This window comes from Malus domestica, chromosome 17 (assembly GCF_042453785.1).
Source record: "Malus domestica chromosome 17, GDT2T_hap1".
Classification (NCBI taxonomy): Eukaryota; Viridiplantae; Streptophyta; class Magnoliopsida; order Rosales; family Rosaceae; genus Malus; species Malus domestica.
In genome coordinates, this window is record NC_091677.1 from 27,178,098 (window position 1) to 27,201,421 (window position 23,324).

Here is a 23,324-nt window from a genome sequence, read left to right on the forward strand (position 1 = left end):
AGGTTGCCGAATAATTGTGGAATACTGGGCGTACTTTTGATCACCTGGTTGGTGGTAATAGCAACGGGTTGTCGAATAATTGTGAAGTATTGGGCGTACTTTTGATCACCTGATTGGTGGTAATTGCGGCAGGTTGCCGAATAATTGTGAAGTACTAGACGTACTTTTGATCACCTGGTTAGAGTTATTTTGGGCTTATGGGCTTTCGCCCTCTACACAACATTCCAGCCCATTTATTTTGGGCTTTGTCGTTTTTTTTTTTTTTTTACCCTCTGATGGGATTTATACAGATGTCTCCGAAAGCTAAGAAAAATAAATTACATCATTCAAAAACAAGAAAAATAAATCACATCATTCTGATGGGGTGTTTATTCCTTGCTTTTACTTTTCTCTTTTTGCTTTTGCTTTCTGCTTTTGCTTTATCTTTTGCTTTCTCTTTTGCTTTCTCTTTTCCTATTTTCCACCGCACCTCTCTGTCTCTTATCTTCACCTGGTGGACAAAATGAATCATAATAATAGGCTTATCTTTTGCTTTCTTCTTTTCTCTTTTCTTTTCTGCTTTTGTTTCTCCCACTCCATTTCTTCGACATCTTTTGCTTTCTGCTTTTGTTGCCCACCCCCTCTGAGTTGGGTTTGACTGGTTACTGCCGTTGAAGCTGAATCTGTGACTTCTTTTTCTAAAGTGGCATTGGATTCGCCAACTTTAGCATCCTCGTGACTCTCGGGGTTTTCAAAAGTAAAGCCTCCATTTAGTTAGTGCAGAACAAACGCCACTGTTGACTGTGATCATTCCTAAAAATGATTGAAAACTCCGAGGGTACGCACACTGAACTTTGAGTCATTGCAGAACAAACGCTACTGTTGATTGTGAACAAACGCCACTGTTGAAAACTCCGACCGTGAAGCTCATTGTTGGTGCGGCCTATAGCGGCGATGTGGGAGTGGACAGCCTCGAAGAGGCGAATGGTGAGAGGTAGGGGACAGTGGTATGGAGAAAGAGAGATAGAGATCTCAATCTTAATGAATGTTGAGAGACCTCGCCCTTTTAGGCTATGTGTTGCTCCAAACCTTTTGTATGAATTCCTCGTCGACGACGACGGAGATGTCAAGCAGTGGGTTGCCTGTCCCCAACAGAATCCCTCGGACACCATCACAGCGAGAGAGAGCTAAAACTTTTCTTTGACTTGTCTTCATGATCTCCATCATACCCTAATTTTGGCTGTTTATCTTTCTTTCTCTTATGATCTAAATCTTCATCTAAAACTTGATCATCACCAGCAGCACCAGCAGCTTCATTGTATGAAAAAGATATTAGGGAATAATTTGGTGTGGAAGGGTTTTTAGTGGTACTAGTAGTCCCCACTGAGTGATCTCGTACACCTGCTGCCGCCGGCTGCTTGTTTGAGTTGTTATCATGATCCAACGGTAGAAAAATGACTTCGGATGAAAAACAAGACATGTCAAAGGCTTTCAAGAGGGTGTTGTAGTCCAATGATCCGTGTAGGCAGTCGGTGAAGCTCATGAACGGATTAGGATGATCAGATTCAAACCCATTTAGGGTTTGTGGGTCATCTGGTTGGTTTTGGTATATGGAGGAATTGTCATAGTTGAAGAATGGAAAGCTTGAGTTGTTGATCTTATGGTGGTTGTAGTCGAAATGATCGTACTGGTAAGGATTTTTCCTCTCATTTGACATGGTAGATGAAGAAGCTTTTGAGAGATAGAGATCTCGATCTTGACGAATGCTCAGCGCCGATTTGTTGAGGAGTTCGACGAAGACTGGGTGGTTCAGGAGCTCAGTGCTGACCATGAACTGCTCCATCTCCTTACCGACGTAGACCGGGACGTGGCCCTCGGGGACCATCGGTTCTCCAACGAGGGATCTTCGGCGCCGGAGCTTCACACCGTATTTGGCCCAATTGGCAGGTGAAAGCAGGGCAGCCTCTCGTCGCTGACAACCTCTCAGCTGAGTCCACAAATGAGGATGATGAATCCTCTAGTGTTTTGGGAAGATGTAAACACAGATTCAGCCCCAATGCAAGCTTTGCTTTCCTCCATTTGCTCCCTATTTTTTTTAAAATCCCAGATCTCAAAGTGCTTAAATTAAGCTGTTTTTTTTTTCTTCTCTCCAGCTGGGAGAAAGTTCTTGGAATGAGAGAAAGATAGTGGGCTTTAACAAAAGTTGAAATGGAACACGAAAATCGAAGGAGAGAAAGAGAGATGTGTTTAATGGAGGTGTTTAGATGGAAAACTAGAAGAAAATGGGGTTGAATTGTATTTGATCGTACTGGAAGTTGTTTGTAGATTCATGATGGAGGTGAAAAATGAAAGAGAACCGACACAATTTTTCGTATCGTTTCCCACAGACGGCGCCAAATGTTGATGCACAAAACCCTAGGTTTTGGAACAACGTAAATCCGACCATGAATCTGCATGAAATGTAAAGAACACAAGATGTATCGTGGTTCACCCCAAGGTTTGGGCTACGTCCACACTGATTATGTATTTCTGAGAGTATTGAGGATGAAAGAGTTTTTGAGGGTGAGAGGGCCTAGGAATTGGCCTCTCCCTATTATGAGGGTGATGAGTCCTTTTATAGAATAAGGGCTCCTCACTTATTACATATTTGCCCATTCCTTTATTACATAATTACATTTAAGTCCCCTGCGTATTTGTACGAGATCTCAATACGGATGCCCTAAATATGGTATAAACAAGCATCACTCATGTCAATCAGCTTCAAAAGCTTCATTTACAAAAGCTCTAGCTTCAAAAGCTTCATTTACAGAGCTCCAGCTTCAAAAGCTTCATTTACAAAAGCTCTAGCTTCAAAAGCTTCATTTACAAAGCTCGAGCTTCAAAAGCTTCATTTACAAAAGCTTTAGCTTCAAAAGCTTCATTTACAAAGCTCCAGCTTCAAAGTTTCACTTGCAAAGCTTCACCTACAAAGCTTCAGTGCAGGGTATACAAATACCACCTCCGAACAACCGTCACTTCGGGCCATACATGGATTCAATTTGAAGTATCCAGCCAATAGACTCTATTGACCGAAGACTTGGGGGACTACACTATACACCATATATTGGGCATCAACTGGGCCTCATGAAAAATACTTGGGGGACCTAGCCCATTATTTATGTATTGAAGAACGAGCCCTTATTCTATAAAAGGGACTCCCTCACTTTCATTAGAGAGCACCCATTATTCATGTTCTGAGGAGCGAGCCTTTATTTTATAAAAAGGACTCCCTCACCATCATTAAAGAGCATCACCGCCAGCTGAGCAACCGCCTCGCCGCGAGCACCAACTTTAACCCATCATTTTTGTAATGAGGAGCGAGCCCTTATTCTATAAAATGGACTCCCCTTCAACGCCACAAGTCGAGCCAACGAAGGCAACACAAGCAGAGCAGTCTCGCAACATGCACTACTTCTAGTTGAACATCATTTCAGATTGAGCACCGCCTCGTATCGAGTATCAGTTTTAGACGACATCTAGTTACTTCGACCCGCACATGGACTGAATTTCAAGTCTCCAGCCAAAAGACGCTCTTGACTGAAGACTTGGGGGACTACTGTTTGTACCATACTTAGGGCCTCCGTATTTAAATCTCGTATAAATACTCAGGGGACTTAAATGTAATTATGTAATAAAGGAAGGGGCAAATATGTAATAAGTGAAGAGCTCTTATTCTATAAAAGGACCCCTTACCTTCACAATTAAGGAGAGCCTCCTCACTTCCAAAGGCCAACTCTTAGGCCTTAAGCTCCCTCATCCTCTCAAAGCTCTCACTCTCATATTCAGAGCTCTCTCTCCCTTAGAAATACGTCAGTGTGGACGTAGCCCAAACCTTAGGTTGAACCATGATACATCTTGTGTTATTTACATTTCTTGCAGATTCACGGTCAGATTTACGTTCTTCCAAGACCCCTCCGGTTTTGTGCATCAACAAGACAAATATTAGGTATTAGGTTTAAATAATTTAACATACTACTACAAGATAATATCATGATTAAAACCACAACATTATTTCAATAATAATTGAAAATCATTTCAACCACACAGTCTAAAATTTTTGTCATTCAACAGTCTAAAATTTTTGTCATTCAACGGCCTAGATTACTCGGGCCGATAACGTAATTTTGGGTCCAAACAGGTACATCCTTGAAATAATATATGAATGAGTGTTTACCCAAGTGGGAGAATTAGTGAAAGAAAATTGGACTTCACACTCATTAACTTATTTGCAATAAGTGTATAAACTCTATAAGTTTAGTGGGAGTTGTTCTAAAGTTTTGAGCATTAAGCGGACTTGCATAAATCTATTAAAGTGTTATTCTATCTTCCATGAATATGTGTTTTGGTTGATGAAATTAGAATTATGCCATGACTCGAATGACAATAATATGTTTAAGTTGCATAATGAGTACTTGGTGTATGTGTATATTTTTACTTACAATCATTTGGATGCCTTGATTCATTATTTGTTAATATTTAGAAAGAATTTGAGGCTCATGGGGACTTAGCACAAATATGGAATTATTAATGCAAATAAGACGGTTGTGGGATGCATGATTTTGTATAAACAGCGGTGAATGTCTTAGTTTTACCTTTCATTGAGATTATGCTATTTAAGGTGTGAAGGAAAGGTTAAAGAATTACAATTTTGTAGTGGTATGCATTCATTGACTAAGTAAGGGTGTTCCCACAAGCATATTTCAAAAAGTATGATTTAAGTATGGATTTGCAAATTAAGTGACAATGTTGCAGATCAGTGGGAGCTTGAGTTTCATGTTAGTAATGCTTACATTTGCAAATGACCTATAAGGTATGTATGGTTTTTTGAATCCATGTATTCAATTTAATCTTTGGTTAGATTCATTGAATCACATGTTTATGTGTTGGTCAATTATCAAATGACGATATATCTGATATCCAGTTAAGCAAATTGCATTTTAAATCATAAAGGAATGGTTAATCTTCTTACTTGTAAGTGTGGATTAATTCTTTTGGTTTGACTTAAAATGGCATGACATGATTTATACGTTGTATTAGTTGTGAGGGTTTTTTTTCATCTTGCTCATAAGTGTTAAAAAATTTCTCACGAAAGTAATTGATATGATATATGAACCAGTGTCAAAAACATGTTAATTCATCTTGCTCGTAGGTGTTGAATTAATTATGTTTTATGAAGTTTTGTTTGCAACTGCAGTAGAAGTTTGCATTAAAGAGGACATGAGATGATAAAAGTTGAGAAACATTTAGGTAATTAAAGTTCATCTCTGCAATCATAATTTGACAGTGTTTCATGTGAATGAGGATTTTAGCATGTGTGATTATGAAGGTTTTGGGTTGTGTCATCCTTACAACCTTGTTAGTTCCATGTTGAAAGACTTATTTGACAGAAATTTGTATCAAGAATAGGATGTTATCACAACTACATGGCCATTAAAGTGACATTAATTTCCAATTTTAAGTATAAACATAAATATTATATGTGTAGACCAGTGGGAGAATGTTGGATTTATTCATATGTAAATCAACCTTAAATGGTCTACAACATATAATAGGAATATAATATTGGATATTAATGTAGATATTGTGATTTGATTTCCTAAAGATATCAATCTTATATTAGGTCTCTTATAATACAAGTAAGATTGATGGAATCCTTGATTTTATGTGATTATGATACTTAACTGATAGGCTAAAAAAGTGGGATTTGGGATTCCTTTATGGACGGAACCTTAATACCTTAGCCAATATAAATACTAAGGTCCCTACAAACACTAGATACACAACAAACAAACGCTTCTCATAAAGTAGTTGTATCCAGCTAGGTGCTTTGTAGAAGACTTTGGTGTTGCCGCATCCTATATCATCATTCCACTTGGTATCCAATGCCTATTGCTTCACGATCAGGTCAGCCAACTCCTTGTTTGTGTTTATATAACCACATAAAGTTTACAAAAGGGTGTGGTATGGGCTACTGGGGAGAAGATGGGAGGTTTGATTTGCTTCGTTCAAGATCGCAGCTGCAACTTAGTTACCTAGATAGAGGAAATTTAATTCTCTTACTGTTTTTTACCCCATTTTTTTTTCTTTTGGATTTGTGGGAAATTTATTGGGATGTGTGAATTTTGAGAAATTGTTTGGTTTGATTTTAATTGGGTATGTAAATCTTGGTAATGTGTGGATTCTAAGAAATTATTTATTGTGATTGCTCAAATATGGTCTTGTTTGGGCTCAAATTTACACCATCGGCTTGTGCAATCGAGGCCGTTGAGTGAGCATACCTCCCAACCGTTGGATGGAAAAGTAAAGATAATGTTGTTATTATTAAAAGATAATATTATGATTTTTATCATAATAATTATTTTTATATTTATCTTGGAGTAGAACATCACAGTACGAGTTAGGACTTATCGCGTGGCATGGCTGGTAAATGGTCATGATGGGCGTCATCTTACAGATGAGATAAGGAATGGCAGAGGGTTGGTTTGCATGCATGAATCTTGCCAAGAATCTAATTGCATCAACGTGGGATTTGATAATCACCTAAAAGAAAAATAAGAGTTTTTGGATATTGGTGAATAAAAAATAAAAATAAAACCTAAGTAGGTTAGGTTGTTTGATGAGTTGTCAGACGGATAGGCTTTTTTTGGATGGGTGATGGCTTAGGTTTTTTTTAAAGATTTGAAAAGTCAACCTTTTGAAGATAGGCATGAAGCCAATGCTGCAGATCAGTTTAAGTTATAGTTGGACTCTGCAGGTGCCATAAGGCCGTGCCAAGCAGATATCCAACGCTATAAATACATGAGGATGTGCAACGTTGAGGGGACCTCGAATTCAACACACAAAATTGCCCTGCGCAAACCCTCTCAACAACTTTGAGATTTTTTATTTTCTCTTTTCGCTGACACATCTTCCGTTGGCATCAACAGCACTGTGAAAGCAACCGGTGATATCTTAAGTCGGCATAGATAGCTCTGTCACCGTAGAATCAGCCGGTCTCGCAGCATCTTCCGTTGGCATCATCAGCACTACGGCGAGGACGGTTGGTTATCTATCTAAGTCTCGGTCGAGAAGGATTGCCAAATCCTTATTGGTCGAGATCATCTCATCAGCCTTCTAGGCAAAGTGAGGTGTTACGAGTTACTACATTCGGCACATTGAAAGCCGAATTTGATATTGAACTTCGCTAAGTTAGCAGCCTTGTCTTCAGGCTCTAGAACCCGAAGGCCGAGAGTGTTCCTTCCTCGGTTGCAGTTGCGAGATTCAGAAGTCAGCAGCGCACCCAACGCAACATCAACAAATTTTACTCCTCGGCCGACGAGTTGGCACGCCCCGCATTCACCGAATGACGTAGTTAGCTTATAGATTACTCGGCCTGCGCGCCACGTAGGCTGGGTAGTTTTTAGGGTCAATAGGTCTATTTTGTATTGTTTTCATTAATCCTATTTTTTAGTCCAACTGCAACAAACGTTTTACTAAATTAATCTAGTTTAGTTTATTTTAAGTCAGTTCAACTTAATCTATAATAGGCCAATTCAGCTTAATTCTTAAAACTAGTTTGCTTCGAGATAATTCAGTACAACAAATGTACCCTTAAATTTGGGTTTGTGGAGGTGACGGGCTAAAGCAAATTAAGTATTAGTAGGCCACAAAGGATTTTTTTTTTTTTTTTTTTTTTTTTTTAAGATTTAAATAACTTCAAAAATAAAAATGAAAACTTACAAAACACGGTGCGCCCTACTCCCTACCATTTATACCCATCCATCATCACCCTCATTTGCCCCTCTGTCACTCTCCCACCAGCCACCGCCATCATCACCCTTCTTCCTACACGTCGTCGAAGAACGCCTTGATGTTAATCTGGTACAGATTTGCACCATACAGGTCGTCGTCTCCGACGAGCAGATTTTGGGGCTCGTTGGTGAGAGCCGAATAAACAGAGGAACAATAGAAACCCACATCGAAAAGAGAATCAATTCCGGATTAGGAAGCTAGACTGGAGTAGAGGAGTGAATAAAAGTTAGGATTTTGCAGGAATTTGGAAAGCGAAATTCAAGAGAGAATGGCAAAATCTGCAAGCATCGAAGATAAAGACGGAGATTTCGAGATTTCGGCGAGTCGGCTTAGCAGAGGTGTAAATCGAAGCCAGGTCCGTCAAATATTTCGCAGAGTTCCTGATGCAGGATGTGAAATAAAAAAAGATCCATCTGGCATAAAGCACAATATATTATCAGAAGATAAATTACATGTAGTAATAAAGAGGTGTACTACACAAAATGTAGTTTACCATATACCAAGTCCCCCTCAAAAGGAGCTGAAACGTAGCTTTCTTCTCAATTCCGTCTAAAAGATTTATCGTTCAATACCTAATTCCTTATTTCCAACTTCCGATCTGGACAAGGAAAAGACGACTACTAGGCAAAAGACCTCTTTTTTCTCATTACTAGTGCTAGATTGAGCGTAGTTCTGTTTTATTTCGCCTATTGAGAGAGAGACCAATAAAGAGCATTTTTCTTGGGTCAAACGAACAAAAAATGAACTCTCTCTACCATTCATGGTGACTAACTCTTGAAATCATACAAAGGCTGGGGAAGAGGTTGGTCTAGAAGCTTCATCTACGACATGTGCTATCCATTCTAGTGTGCCTAGGACTGTGTTGATTGAAGCTTTCAAACTCCTAGTGAGTGGAGAAGGAAGACATGGGCTATTTTTAATATATTTATGGTGCTGGCTGATTATATTACTTGTATTATCTAATTAATCATGTATTTTTTAGTTCTCTAGAATATTTTCTTATATATGTCTTTTCACATTTCTCACTTGAAGTTGTAAGCCTATAAATATGTATTTGTAAGGTAAAAAGGGAGATAAAAGTTGTTTGAATTATCATATAGAAATTTGAGTTGTAAACTCATTGTTAAGTGCCTTACTCTTGTTTCAAAGTTTATTGATTTGTACGTTCTTCTAGTTGTCTAGGTTGGTAGTAGAAGTGAAGTTCTTAGGATTTTCAGGTCTTTAAGAATTATAGATTTGTTGACTAACTTGATTGTCGTAGTAGGAAATCGAACTGACGTCGTTATCTTTGATATAGCATTACCCTTGGATCAAGTTAATGCTCTGATACCAACTGATACAAGAAGGCAACGTGGTTGGAAATAAAAATGAAGATATATGATAGATAAGTAGTGTCCACTATCTTCTAGTGTGAGGAGAGACCTAAAAGCCCTAATTAAAAATTCACTTCTAGTAACAACCTATGACGTATATACAACTAAAGAACAAAGTAACAAACTCTTAAACAAGAGAAAGACACTTAAAAACGAGTTTACAACTTAAATTTCATCGTGATAATTCAAATAACTTCTACCTTCTTTTCTTCCTTACAAATATATATTTATAGACTTACAACTTCAAGTGAGAAATATGAAAAGACATACGAAATAAAGGCTTAAAAGAAAATATTCTAGAAAACTAAAAGTAGATAACTAATTAGATGCTAGCCAAACTCATAGTGTTTCGGGGAAGCTTCATTCGTAGAAACATAAACACCACATCCAGCCAAAAATAAAATGAAAACAAAAGCATATACCTAATTAACAGGAAAATGTAAAACAACTTTCTAGATGGATTTAGCAAACCACCAAATGATATGTTTGTATACGCATCAATATTGTAATTCATTGTAAACAAATGAAGTCGAAATTAAGCTCTAATTTAAATAAATGATATCATTTCAATCGTCTTATATTATGTGCATAATATCATAAAATATATCAAATTATTAAAAAAAAAACTATTAATTTGACCGTCACACCTCCAACTATAAGAACCATTAAGAGGTACACTGCCGGTATGAAAAGACATAAGAAATAAAGGCTTATAACTTAGAAAATATTCTAGAAAACTAAAAGTACATAACTAATTAGATAGTGCTAGCCAAACTCATAGTGTTTCGGGGAAGGTTCATTCCTAGAAACATAAACACCACATCCGCCAAAAATAAAATGAAAACAAAAGCAAATACCTAATTAACAGGAAAATGAAAAACAACTTTCTAGATGGATTTAAAAAACTACCAAATGATGTGTTTGTATACACGTCAGTATTATATTTCATTATAAACAAATAAAGTCGAGATTGAGCTCTAATTTAAATAAACGATATCATGTAAACCGTCTTATATTGTGTGTGATGATAATATCATACAATATATCAATTATAAGAAAACTATTAGTATGACCGTCACACCACCAACTATAAGAACCACCAAGAGGTACACTGCCGGTGTACACCTGGTTGTGCAGGTTTTTACATGCTTGATGGCTGGGTATCATGTACAACATGGAATCGATTACAACACAATGACCAAAACTACCACAATTAAATCTGTTACTTCCAGTCTTAGGGGTCAGTTTTTCCACATTTGAAAGATGGACTTTTCCCTCAAATTTTGCTTCCTGTGCTGCTTGCCAATCAATCTTCCACGCCTATAAATTCCACAACTGCCTTACCCTTTGCTTCAACTTCATTGCTTGAAAAAAAAATCACTATTGTCGTTCCAGACTTCCAATAATAGTATTATCATTCCCCCTCCAGCTATATAGCTTGTGTGTTTGTTCTTTGGAACCAAGAAAATGGCCTCATCTGCAAGTGAATATCGCTTAGTGTTATCCAAGATTGCAACCAAGGAAGAAAATATCGGTAATATCGGAAATATCGGTAATCCGAAAACACGGAAATATCGATGGAAATATCGGTAAAATATCGATATCGATAAAAATTACATGGAAACCACGGAAATTGTAAGAAAAACTTGGAAATTTTTAATGAAACTTTGTAGGATGTTTATTTAGTCAATTATCTATTAGTTTATCACAAAAAATTGGAAGGAAATGCATTGCATGATGGATTTAACTGATTTAAGTTGATTATATAGCGAGCTGGCAAACATTGTGAGTGTAGAAAATATGTAGTAATTAATGAAAGAAGTTTAAACACACCATAATCATTTATATATAATTAATTAGTACAATATTTGGAGGTTTTATTTAGGATATTAAAAAAAAAAGGGAAGTGAATAAAATGACGAAGAATAATGTGCCGAATTTGACACTTTAAATTTCTTACACATAAGAATAAGACTAAACTTTAATTTGGATGCCGATTATGTTTTTTCAAGTTTATATAAAGTAAAAGAATTGAATTTTGGAAACCAGGAGTGTGTCAATTGAATTTTGGCCGGCGTGCAAGGTATCAATCTCTTCGTCTCGTCGAGTAGTACAACTTTCCTTTTTGTTTCACTCAATTTCGTTGAGTATTGAAAAAGTTATACTCATTTGAATCTTACCCAGTTTCCGGCGACCTCAGTGGCTTTCGAGGCAATTTCCGGCCAAAGCACAATGAGTCAGACGTCGTGTAAGGTACCATTCTCTTCGTCTCTTCGAGGGCTACAACTTTCCTTTTCGTTTCACTCAATTTCGTTGCGTATTGAAAAAGTTATACTCATTTGAATCTTACCCAGTTTCCGGCGACCTCAGTGGCTTTCGAGGCAATTTCCGGCCAAAGCACAATGAGTCAGACGTCGTGTAAGGTACCATTCTCTTCGTCTCTTCGAGGGCTACAACTTTCCTTTTCGTTTCACTCAATTTCGTTGCGTATTGAAAAAGTTATACTCATTTGAATCTTACCCAATTTTCGGCGACCTCAGTGGCTTTCGAGGCAATTTCCGGCCAAACCACGGCGAGTTGGCCGGCGTGCAAGGTATCAATCTCTTCGTCTCGTCGAGTAGTACAACTTTTCTTTTTGTTTCACTCAATTTCGTTGAGTATTAAAAAAGTTATACTCATTTGAATCTTACCCAGTTTCCGGCGATCTCAGTGACTTTCGAGGCATTTTCCGGCCAAACCACGACGATTCAGACGTCTTGTGAGGTACCATTCTCTTCGTCTCTTCGAGGACTGCAACTTTCGTTTTTGTCTTGCTTGATTTCGTTGAGTTTTGACAAAGTTATGGCCGTTTAAAGTGGGTGTAAATTTTCGGCCGAAATTCTGATTTTCTTCCTTGAGTGACTGAGTCCCACATCGCCCAGCGAGGGCAGTGAGCAAGCCAAAATTGCCTATAAAAGGCACATTCACCTCCTCAGAAAGCTTGTCTTCATGTCTTGGTTGGCCCTTTGGGCTTTGATCAAGTGTAGTATGTTGAGATTTCTCAACATATTAAGTATTTTTGAATATTTTATTACGATATTTTCGATAATTTTAAAAATATCGCGATATTATCGATAATATCGCGATATTTTGACGAAAATTATTTGGGTAGTTAAAAAAATATCGGATCTTAAAAAAAACGATAATATCGGCGAAATATCGCCGATATTATCGATTTTTTATTCCTTGATTGCAACCAATGAAAAGCATGGTGAGAACTCTCCGTACTACGACAGATGGAAAGCGTACAATCAAAACCCTTTTCACCCCAACAGGATCCTCTCTGGATCCTTTTGGTGAGGATTCTGGAGAACTGTGAATCGTATCTGTTCATCATATATCATGCGGTTAGTTTTTATCAAGTACTATTTATGTTCATTTTTAAATAAAAATATTTAAAATAATTTCTAACTTCACGATATACGATTAACAGACACGATTCACGAATCTCCAGGATCCTCACAAAGAGAATTCTGCGAAAAACCGAACTCCTTTTCACCCAACTGAAAGCGTTGATCATAACAAAGCCATCGAATCCATTAAATCCATTAGGCACAACCCTTGACAAAGACACACTTGAAAGCCTTGTCACTTTCATAAGCCACAGTGAATGTTCATTTGGCTTATGAATGTGACAAGGCTTTCAAGTGTGTCTTCGTCAAGAGTTGTGCCTAATGGATTTGATGCTTCTGTTATGATCAAGCCCTTCACATTGTTGTTGTTTTTTGGGCATTTTCATAAGCTGCTTCCAGTGCTTCTTTGGTTATTTTGAAATTGTTGGAGCTATCACAATCGAGGGGGACAATTTGGACTCCAGTTCTCCATCCAAGGTCTCGTTAAAATCTGCAGTTAGATATATGAAATCTTAATTAATTTACGAGTAAAATTAGTTAAGCTTCTAATTTAGCTTGGTGACTTGTAATCAAGGTCTAAAATATCGATATTATTCCGACATTTCCATCGAAATTTCCGTGTTTTTGGACAACCGATATTTCCGATATCATCGATATTTTAGACCTTGATAGGAACTCTATGTGGTACTAAGTCACTCATGTATCTTACCATACAATGTATAAAGTGTAAAATATTGTACTAATTCATTATATATAAATGAATATGATGTGTTTAAATTTCTTTCATTAATTACTACATATTTTCTACACTCACAATGTTTGCCAACTCGTTATATAATCAACTTAAATCAGTTAAATCCATCATGCAATGCATTTCCTTCCAATTTTTTTTTGTGATAAACTAATAGATAATTGATTAAATAAACATCCTGTAAAGTTTTAATAAAAAATTCCAAGTTTTTCTTACAATTTCCGTGGTTTTTATTCAATTTTTATCGATATCAATAATATCCCGATATTTCCATCGAAATTTCCATGTTTTTGAACTATCGATATTTTCGATATCATCGATATTTTATACCTTGCTTGTAATTAGCAATTTCTTCATGCTTGTACATATGGATATAAGAAAATGAGAGGTACACTGAGCATATCAAGTTTGGTGAGAAATATATGAGAACGGAAATTGAAGCTAATTGGGAAATTTAACATTACGGTATAAATATTAAGACGTTAAACAAATTAACGAAGTTGAAGTTTTGCCTAAACATCCAGCTGTAAACAACACAGACTAATCTGATTTGAATTATCATCCAATGTGAATATGTATGGTTGAGTATTGATGCGTATGGCTTTGATCTTATAGTAAATTTCTAACTGTGGAGTCAAAAAGTCTTAACTAGTTCTTAAAATCTACATTAATGATGCTGTAAGTTTGATAAAATAACTACGAGTTGGTGGTCCAGTGGTAAATGACGGATTGCGAGGCTTCATTCAAATTAAAAACTGGAGGTCTTGGGTTCGAAACCCGTTGCTAGTTGGAAGCCAGACTTGTGGTCATGCGGAGGCTAAAATACCTCTGTGAGTCTTCCTCGCCTCCGAAAGGGATGGATAATTGTGGCTTGCTACCAATTATCCTCCTTTTTTTAAAAAAAAAAAATCATACCAATTAAAATACGTGATCATTAGAATTAAATATAGAATAATGAGTAAAATTAGGTAAGATTCTGAATTTTTGAACCTTCCCACATACATATAAAAACAAAAAAAGCATGTGATCGTCCACCGAATTTATTGAACTATAATCCTTATTTATATTTCATTATGACCCTAAACACACATAGGTGCGTACCAGATATGAAAATTCCAACTCTCTCTATCTGAGTTTGACCAAATCTGGTGACCTTCATAAAAACCCAAATATGTGCTAAATTTAAGGATTTCAAAACCATCTGGACAAGCCCATGACTTGGACTCCACAAAATTCTTAAACCTACTAGTAGATTGTGTGTACAAATTAAAGCACACATAGTCAACCAAACGAATGATAAAAAAAAAAAAAAAAAATGGTGGCTATGGTGGCTCTTGAGGAATTAAGCACTCAACTATTCAGCACGGAATATAACTAGCAAAGTACCTACGTAAACTAAAACAATTTTCACACAATATTTGAAATGAAAGATAGAAAGAATGAATAATTATGGCTTGTCATCAGTTGTTCCTTTTTAAAAAAAAAATCATACCAATTAAAATATGTGATCACTAGAATTAAGTATAGAATAATGAGTAAGATTAGGAAAGATTCAGAATTTTGAACCTTCACACATACATATAAAAAAATAAAAATTAAAAAAAAGCATGTGATCGTCCACCTAATTTATTGAACTATAATCCTTATTTATATTTCATTATGACCCCGAGGTATAAAATATCGATGATATCGGAAATATCAGTAGTTCAAAAACATAGAAATTTCGATAGAAATATCGGGATATTATCGATATCGATAAAAATTGAATAAAAACCACGGAAATTGTAAGAAAAATTTGGAAATTTTTATTGAAATTTTACAGGATATTTATTTAATCAATTATTTATTAGTTTATCACAAAAAAAATTGGAAGGAAATGCATTGCATGATGGATTTAACTGATTTAAGTTGATTATATACCGAGCTAGCAAACATTGTGAGTATAGAAAGTATGTAGTAATCAATGAAAGAAGTTTAAACACACTATAATCATTTATATATAATGAATTAGTACAATATTTTACACTTTATACATTGCATGGTAAGATACATGAGTGACTTAGTACCACATGGAGTTCCTATTAAGGTCTAAAATATCGATGATATCGGAAATATCGGTAGTCCAAAAATACGAAAATTTCGATAAAAATATCGGGATAATATCGATATTTTAGACCTTGCCCTAAACACACGTAGGTGCGTACCAGATATGAAAATTCCAACCCTCCCTATCTGAGTTGGACCAAATCTGGTGACCTTCATAAAAACCCAAATATGTGTTAAATTTAAGGATTTCAAACCCTTCTGGACAAGCCCATGACTTGGACTCCACAAGTTTCTTCTACCAAAAATTCTTAAACCTATGACTAGATTGTGTGTACAAATTAAAGCACACATAGTCAACCAAACAAATGATAAAAAATAAAAAATAAATAAAAAAAAGTTTTAACGAAAAGTCCGCGGTACTGTTCACTTTAACGAAAAACCACATTTTTACACTAAAATGTCAAACCTGGTACTATTCACTTTACCCTTTATTTTGTCCTTATCGTTAAAACTCAAAGTTTTCAAGCTATTTTCATTAGTTTTCCTTAAAAAAAATGATGGTTATGGTGGCTCTTGAGGAATTAAGCACTCAGTTATTCAGCATGGAATATAATTAGCAAAGTACCTACGTAAACTAAAACAATTTTAGCACAATATTTGAAATGAAAGATATAGAAGAAGCACAACGTACGCTGGATGGTACGGTGAGGGGATAAGGAAAGCATCGCCGGGGTCGGCTAAACAGAACATGACCAGCTCGTTTGCTCCGGTGGCTTCGCCTCGGTGAGGATCAGATATGACTCAACCACCTCATGCTTTCGACATGAACGTAGCAATGGCCTGAAAATTAATTAATATCATGCAAGTTAAGTATAAAGCGCCAATTACTAAATAAAGGAGTTCCGTGGACCATGCCATGCAAGCATATGTGTGTATGTATACCTGTCTGAACTTTGGGAAGCCATGGTAGTCTTGGAAATTGGCCACGCTTCTGAACTTCTCAACTCCTTCAGCAGTGCAAATAGAGGCCTTGGGATATCTCCTAATCCACTCTTCCACCAAATCAAAGGGAAGCTGGAAACAAATGAAAGTTAAACCATGCATTTTGGTAGATTAATTACTTCTTAACTATAATGTAATAACTTATGCATTTTGTGTTTGGTAGAAAAACAAGGGATTCCTCATGAATAAGGAAAAGAGGCTTGTGAGAATGTGAAAGTAAAACAGTTCCACCATAGTGAAAGGAAACCTTGCAAGAGCTTATAAGAGGTTGGATTACTCTCCATATTGCTAATTGGTTTTATGGTGGAACTTCAACTTTCTTCATGGTATCAGAATAGTATCAGAACAGGTTGTTTCATATGTGAAGCCCAACGGCCACATGTGCTTCACGTCAACCTATTTATGTTGTACATGTGTTAGGCTTGAAAATTTACCACATGTGAGGGAGCAAATTGAGAGTGAATCCTAAAAAATGAACTTTGCATATGCTTATAAGTAATTGAGCTACTCTCACTGTAACCAATTGATTTTATGGTGAAACTTCTAAGTGCATATTTTTAGGGGTGTGATATCCTCACACTCTTTTTTACTTCTCACACACCCCCATAATTTTCGGGCATTGGATCGGATGAATTGAAGAAGATCAACGAACAGAAATTAACAAAGGATGTGTGAGAAGTAAAATGGGGTGTGTGGATAGCACATCCCTATTTTTAGTGGGACTCCAAGGCAAGAGTTTGAATCCCCCACCCCGACCCTTTAACCTCCTTATAACTGAAAAAACTAAATGCGAAGAAGAGAAACAACGGAGCACAGTGCAAACCTGAGTTTCTGCAAACCCCATCTGGATTACACCCTCAGGATTTTTAGTTGGGAGAAAATGGTTTTGATCGTACACTTACCATCTGTCGAAGTACGGAGAGTTCTCACCATGTTTTCCATTGGTTACAATCTTGGATAACACTAAGCGATTTTCACTTGCAGATGAGGCCATTTTCTTAGTTCCAAAGAACAAACACACGTGCTACAAAGCTTGTGGGGGAAATGATAATACTATTACTGGAAGTCTGGAAATACAAGAGTGATAGATTTTTCAAGCAATGAAGTGGAAATACAAGAGTGATTGTATATATATATATATATAAATTCTACGGCCATTCGGCCTAGAGTGTTAGTGCTAGACCATAGGGTCATTCGGCCTGCCATGTATATATATATAATATAAATTCTACGGCCATTCGGCCTGGAGTGTTGGTGCTAGACCATAGGGTCATTTGGCCTGCCATGTATATATATATAATATAAATTCTATGGTCATTCGGCCTGGAGTGCTTGTGCTTAACCATGGGGTCACTATATATATTCTATGGCCATTCGGCTTGGAGTACTGGTGCTCGACCATGGGGTCATTCGGCCTACCATATTATTGACCCTAAAAACTACCAAGCCTACGTGGCGCGCAGGCCGAGTAATCTATAAGCTAACTACGTCTTTCGGTTAAATGCGGGGCATGCCAACTCGTCAGCCGAGTATGCTGATGTTGTGATAAGTGCGCGGCCGACTTCTGCGTCTTGCGATTGCGACCAAGGAAGGAACACGTCTTGGCCTCTTGGGTTCTTGAACCTGAAGACAAGGCTATTATTCTTATGAAGCTCACAAATCGTCGTCGTCAGATTCGGTCACAGTGATGGTATTCGTCAGAGTAAACTCACGTCGAATCGACACCAAAGTGTAAGGGCACAAATACTCAAAGTGAATATATGTCTTAACAATAAACGTGGTTCGGCCGTTGGAATGCCAAACTCTAAATCCCACTTGAGAGTATCCAATCATAAACTAACTCAGCGTGCAATGTGCCGAGCCTAATAAACTATAACACCTCACTTCGTCGAGAAGGCTAATGAGATGACCTCGACCAATAAGGATTCGGGAATCCTTTTCGACCGAGACTTGGATAGATAACCAGTCACCCTCGACGCAGTGCTATCTATGCCGACTGAAGATGTTGTGAGATCGGCTGGTTCTACGGTAACAGTGTTATCTATGCCGAATGAAGATATCACCAGTTGCCTTCACAGTGTTGTTTATCTAAACTGAAGGTGTGTCAGCGAAAAAAGAAAAGGAAAAAGTCTCAAGGTTGTTGAGAGAATTTGCGCAGGGCAGTTGTGTGTTGAATTGAAAGGGGCCTTGAATGATGCACATCCTCATCTATTTATAGCATCTGGTTTTCTCTAAATCGAGTTATATCCCTACTCAGCTTAGGACTCCTTATTCTAACCAAACACTATCTCAACCAATCCTATTTTCACTATGACTATGAACCCGGTCCTTTATCAAACCGCGTTCACTTCCGGGTTATCAATATATATATCTTGCTGAGACTCCTTATTCTGCCAGGATTCAATTACTCGTTTTGCAGCACGACTCGGCTGACCTAGGTTAAGAAGCCCATGAACTAAACGATCCATGATAACTTTTCATAAGACCTTCCAGACCGAGAATAGAACTCAGCCCAAACCATTATTTTGGGCCCAAACATTGCCCTCTCGCTTCTGAGGCTTTTCTCGGCCTGACATCCCTGGCCAAGCCCTAACCTTGAAGAAGCGACACCAGACTTCATCTCCCAAGGTGTATTTATGAAACACGATTGCACGATCTTGATCTCATCAGATATCTCGCCACGTGTCCCCTTCTCAGCCTGAATTGAAATGTCTTTTCATCATTACCCCCTTGATCCGCGAGATTTTTGAATTCCTCAAGACGTGCAGACATCCAAACGTCTACAAATCATTATACATGTCATCGCATGCCGTCGTGCAATCTCGATTTACGAATCTTTCGGTACCCTCAAGATCGTGCGGACACTAAAACATCATTTCTTCATAAAAGGACGCCATCACGATATCATCATGGACCTTCAATTTGCGAGCTTTTGGTTCTTTCTCCTGTGTCTGTTAATATTCTTCATCACTCCTTAATTATTAACGATATTCCCGATCACTCTCCCCGTTTGATCTTTCCTTCCACGAGTCTATAAATAACCGACCTTTTATTGTTCATTCTTTACGTTTTCAAATTCGCTAAACTCTCTTTTGTTCAGAGATTAAAAGAAAAAACCCCTTGACTTTCTCCCAGAAAACCATCAAACCATTTCCAATGGCCTCATTCATCTATAAGCTTTCTAAGGAATGGGACAAATGCTGGACCATCATCGATCAACGCTCAATCAAGACTCTATGCTTTGAGAGCGACATGAGTACCCCCCACCAAATCCTTGGTCCACTTTTTAAGGACGCAGTACCACCAGCCATCACCCAACTCTTTAAGGAGCAATGCCTAACACCCCTACTGCAAGGGTTTGAATGGTCGAGGTGAGATTTAGCAAAACCCCAAGGCTCCTGGCCCTCGACCACTGTGACCTGGGCAACCTGGGTTGCATGGATGGAAAAGATCTTCTCCAAGTAATGGAAAGATCTTGGCATTTACGATGCCATTCGTCTTTCGTCTATGGAACTTGTCATGGACAAGGAGCTTCTTATGGTAGCCTCAAGCTTCTGGTGCTCAGCTACCAACACTATGGTCTTTCCCCTCGGCCCCATTGGCCCCACTATCCTAGATATTACCGCGATCCTAGGGACTTCCTTTTTCGGCATCCCAGTTGACGCTACCCTCTCCGGGTACCCATCGACCATCGACCTGAAGGCACTTTTCAACAATCAGACCCTAAAAACTACTAAGCCTACGTGGCGCGTAGGCCGAGTAATCTATAAGCTAACTATGTCATTCGGTTGAATGCGGGGTATGCCAACTCGTCGGTTGAGCTCGGCTGAGGAGTAAAATATGCTGATGTTGTGATGAGTGCGCAACCGACTTCTGCGTCTTGCGATTACAACCGAGGAAGAAACACGTCTCGACCTCTTCGGTTATCGAACCTGAAGACAAGGCTATTATTCTTACGAAACCCACAAATCATCGTCGTTGGATTCAGTCACAGTGATGGTATTCGTCAGAGTAAACTCACGCCGAATCGACACCAAAGTGTAAGGGCACAAATACTCAAAGCGAATATATGTCTTAACAATAAATGTGGTTCGACCGTCGGAATGCCGAACTCTAAATCCCACTTAAGAGTATCCAATCATAAACTAACTCGGCGTGCAATGTGCCGAGCCTAATAAACTGTAACACCTCACTTCGTTAAGAAGGCTAATGAGATGACCTCGACCAATATGGATTCGAGAATCCTTTTCGACCGAGACTTGGATAGATAACCAATCACCTCGACGCAGTGCTATCTATGCCAATTGAAGATGTTGCGAGGCCGGCTGATTCTACGATGACAGTGTTATCTATGCCGATTGAAGATATCACCGGTTGCCTTCACAGTGCTGTTTATCTAAACTGAAAGTGTGTCAGCGAAAAAAGAAAAGGAAAAAATCTCAAGGTTGTTGAGAGAATTTGCACAGGGCAGTTATGTGTTGAATTGAAGAGGGCATTGAATGATGCACAACCTCCTATATTTATAGCATCAGGTCTTTTCTAAATCGAGTTATATCCCTACTCGGATTAGGACTCATTATTCTAACCAAGCACTATCTCGACCAATCATATTTTCACTATGACTATGAACCCGATCCTTTATCAAGCCGAGTTCACTTCCGGGTTATCAATATCTATATCTTGCCGAGACTTCTTATTGTGCCAGGATTCAATTACTCGTCTTGCAGCACGACTTGGTCGACCTAGGTTAGGAAGCCCATGAACTAAACGATCCATGATAACTTTTCGTAAGACCTTCCGGGCTGAGAATAGAACTCGGCCCAAACCATTATTTTGGGCCCAAACACATATATATATACACACGCACACACACACACATACAGAGATGTTGTTGCCAAGGAATAAAGTTTTTTCAGCAATACGAGATTTTGTTGGCTACAAACAATTAATTTCCTTAACCATTCGGCTTTCGGGCCGAAGCTCAAGGAAATTAGGGGGAAATGTTTGGACCCAAAATTACGCTATCAGCCTGAGTAATCGAGGTCGTTGAATGACAAAAATTTTAGACTGTTGAATGACAAAGTAGTTGAAATGATTTTCAATTATTATTGAAATAATGTTGTGATTTTAATCATGATATTATTTTGTAGTAATATGTTAAATTATTTAAACCTAATACCTAATATTTGTCTAAATCCCAATTAATTTGAACACATGGAATATTGGGATATGCACGGCATCAATTAGATGAGTGCATGCATGGTTAGATCATGGAGATGCCTAGATAGGCTTGGCTTTTGGTGGTGATGTGATAAGCCTAGGATTTGATGGTGATGGAGTTATGATAAGGTAAGAAGCCTAGATAGGCTAGACTTTTGATTATGAGTTTGAAAAGTCAAGATGAGCTTTTATCTTATTTGGAAAGCTAGTCACATATGAAAGGTTTCAGATTTTAGATGAACTGGAAATAGTGATGTGATGCAGCAGGAGGTTTACCATGCATGAAGAGATAAAAGATTATGATGATGGGACCAAATATCCTTGGCAATATGCCAAGAATTTTAGTCAGATGGCAACGCCGGCAAGACTTGGAGATAAAATCACAGTATATCAGGTTGGTACAAATGAACACGTGGCTTTAGTTTGCATGAGATGGTACGACCAAAGCATGGGCTTTGGCCTACGTAACGTAAATTATTTTATGAGTTTGAAAAAAAGGTTGGATTCTGCAACAAGTGTCCAACAAGTGTCAGCCGCCAAAGCCAGTATAGCAGTACTATAAGTACAAGGTGGCGTGCACCATTCGAGGGGATCTCCAACTCAACACACAAACTACTCTGCACAAACCCTCGCTCTACGCGAAACCTCTTAACAACCTTGAGATTTTTATTTTCCTTTTTCGCCAACACATCTTCAGTTTGGATAAACAGCACTGTAAAGGCAACCGGCGAACATCTTCAGTTTGGATAAACAACACTGTTACCGTAGAATCAGCCGACCGTGAAGCACCTTTAGTTTGGATAAGCAGCACTGCGACAGGGCCGACTGGTTATTTATCCAAGTCTTGATCGAGAAGGATTTTCAAATCCTTATTGGCAGAGGTCATCTCATTAGCATTCTCGGTGAAGTAAGGTGTTATTAGTTACTACATTCAGCACATTGAAAGTCGAATTTGATATTGAACTTCGCAGAACTAGTAGCCTTGTTTTCAGGCTTTAGAACCCGAAGGCCAAGACGTGTTCCTTCCTCGGCCGCAGTCGCAAGATTCAGAAGTTAGCAACGCACCCAACGCAACATCAATATATTTTACTCCTCAGTCGAGCTCGGCCGACGAGTTGGTACGCCCCGTACACAACCGAATGACGTAGTTAGCTTATTAATTACTCAGCCTGCACGCCACGTAGGCTTGGTAGTTTTTAGGGTCAACAATGGTACACCACATCTTTTTATATAAGTGGTGGGAAATTTTATTTTTAAGTTATTAATTTTTTAACATATATACCCCATCATTTGTATAGTGACACGTGGTGTATCATCCCGTGTTCCAATCACACTGAAAATTTTCTCGCTTTAGGGGCTATTCTTCCAAGCATTTATCTGTAATCAACCAGCAATATATTGTTTTACAACACCCTTTTTATTCCAGTATATAAATTCATCTTCCGATAATTTATTGTGCGATATACCAAATGTATGTTTTTATTTCACGTTCTGCATTAATTCCCTTAACGGCTCTGATGAGTGATGCGTGTCTAAAGTCATCACAAATCATGTGGATCAAATTCGTGACACGTATCATTTCTTCCTTTGCTGGTGTCAAAGATGGAAGACGTGACAGCAATGGTAGTTGAAGCATGGTCATCCGGTAGAATTGATTAGACTCTATATATTGCCCTAGAATAAAGTGATGGTGGACCGTTACTCCGTCTATCCAGCTCCGCTCAAATCTAG

The 23,324-nt window shown here is 38.0% G+C and overlaps 1 pseudogene; it reads right to left on the reverse strand.

Moving 5' to 3' along the window:
• Positions 1–12,815: 12,815 nt before the first annotated feature.
• Positions 12,816–17,367, reverse strand: LOC103438789 (1-aminocyclopropane-1-carboxylate synthase 1-like; annotated as a pseudogene).
• Positions 17,368–23,324: the final 5,957 nt, after the last annotated feature.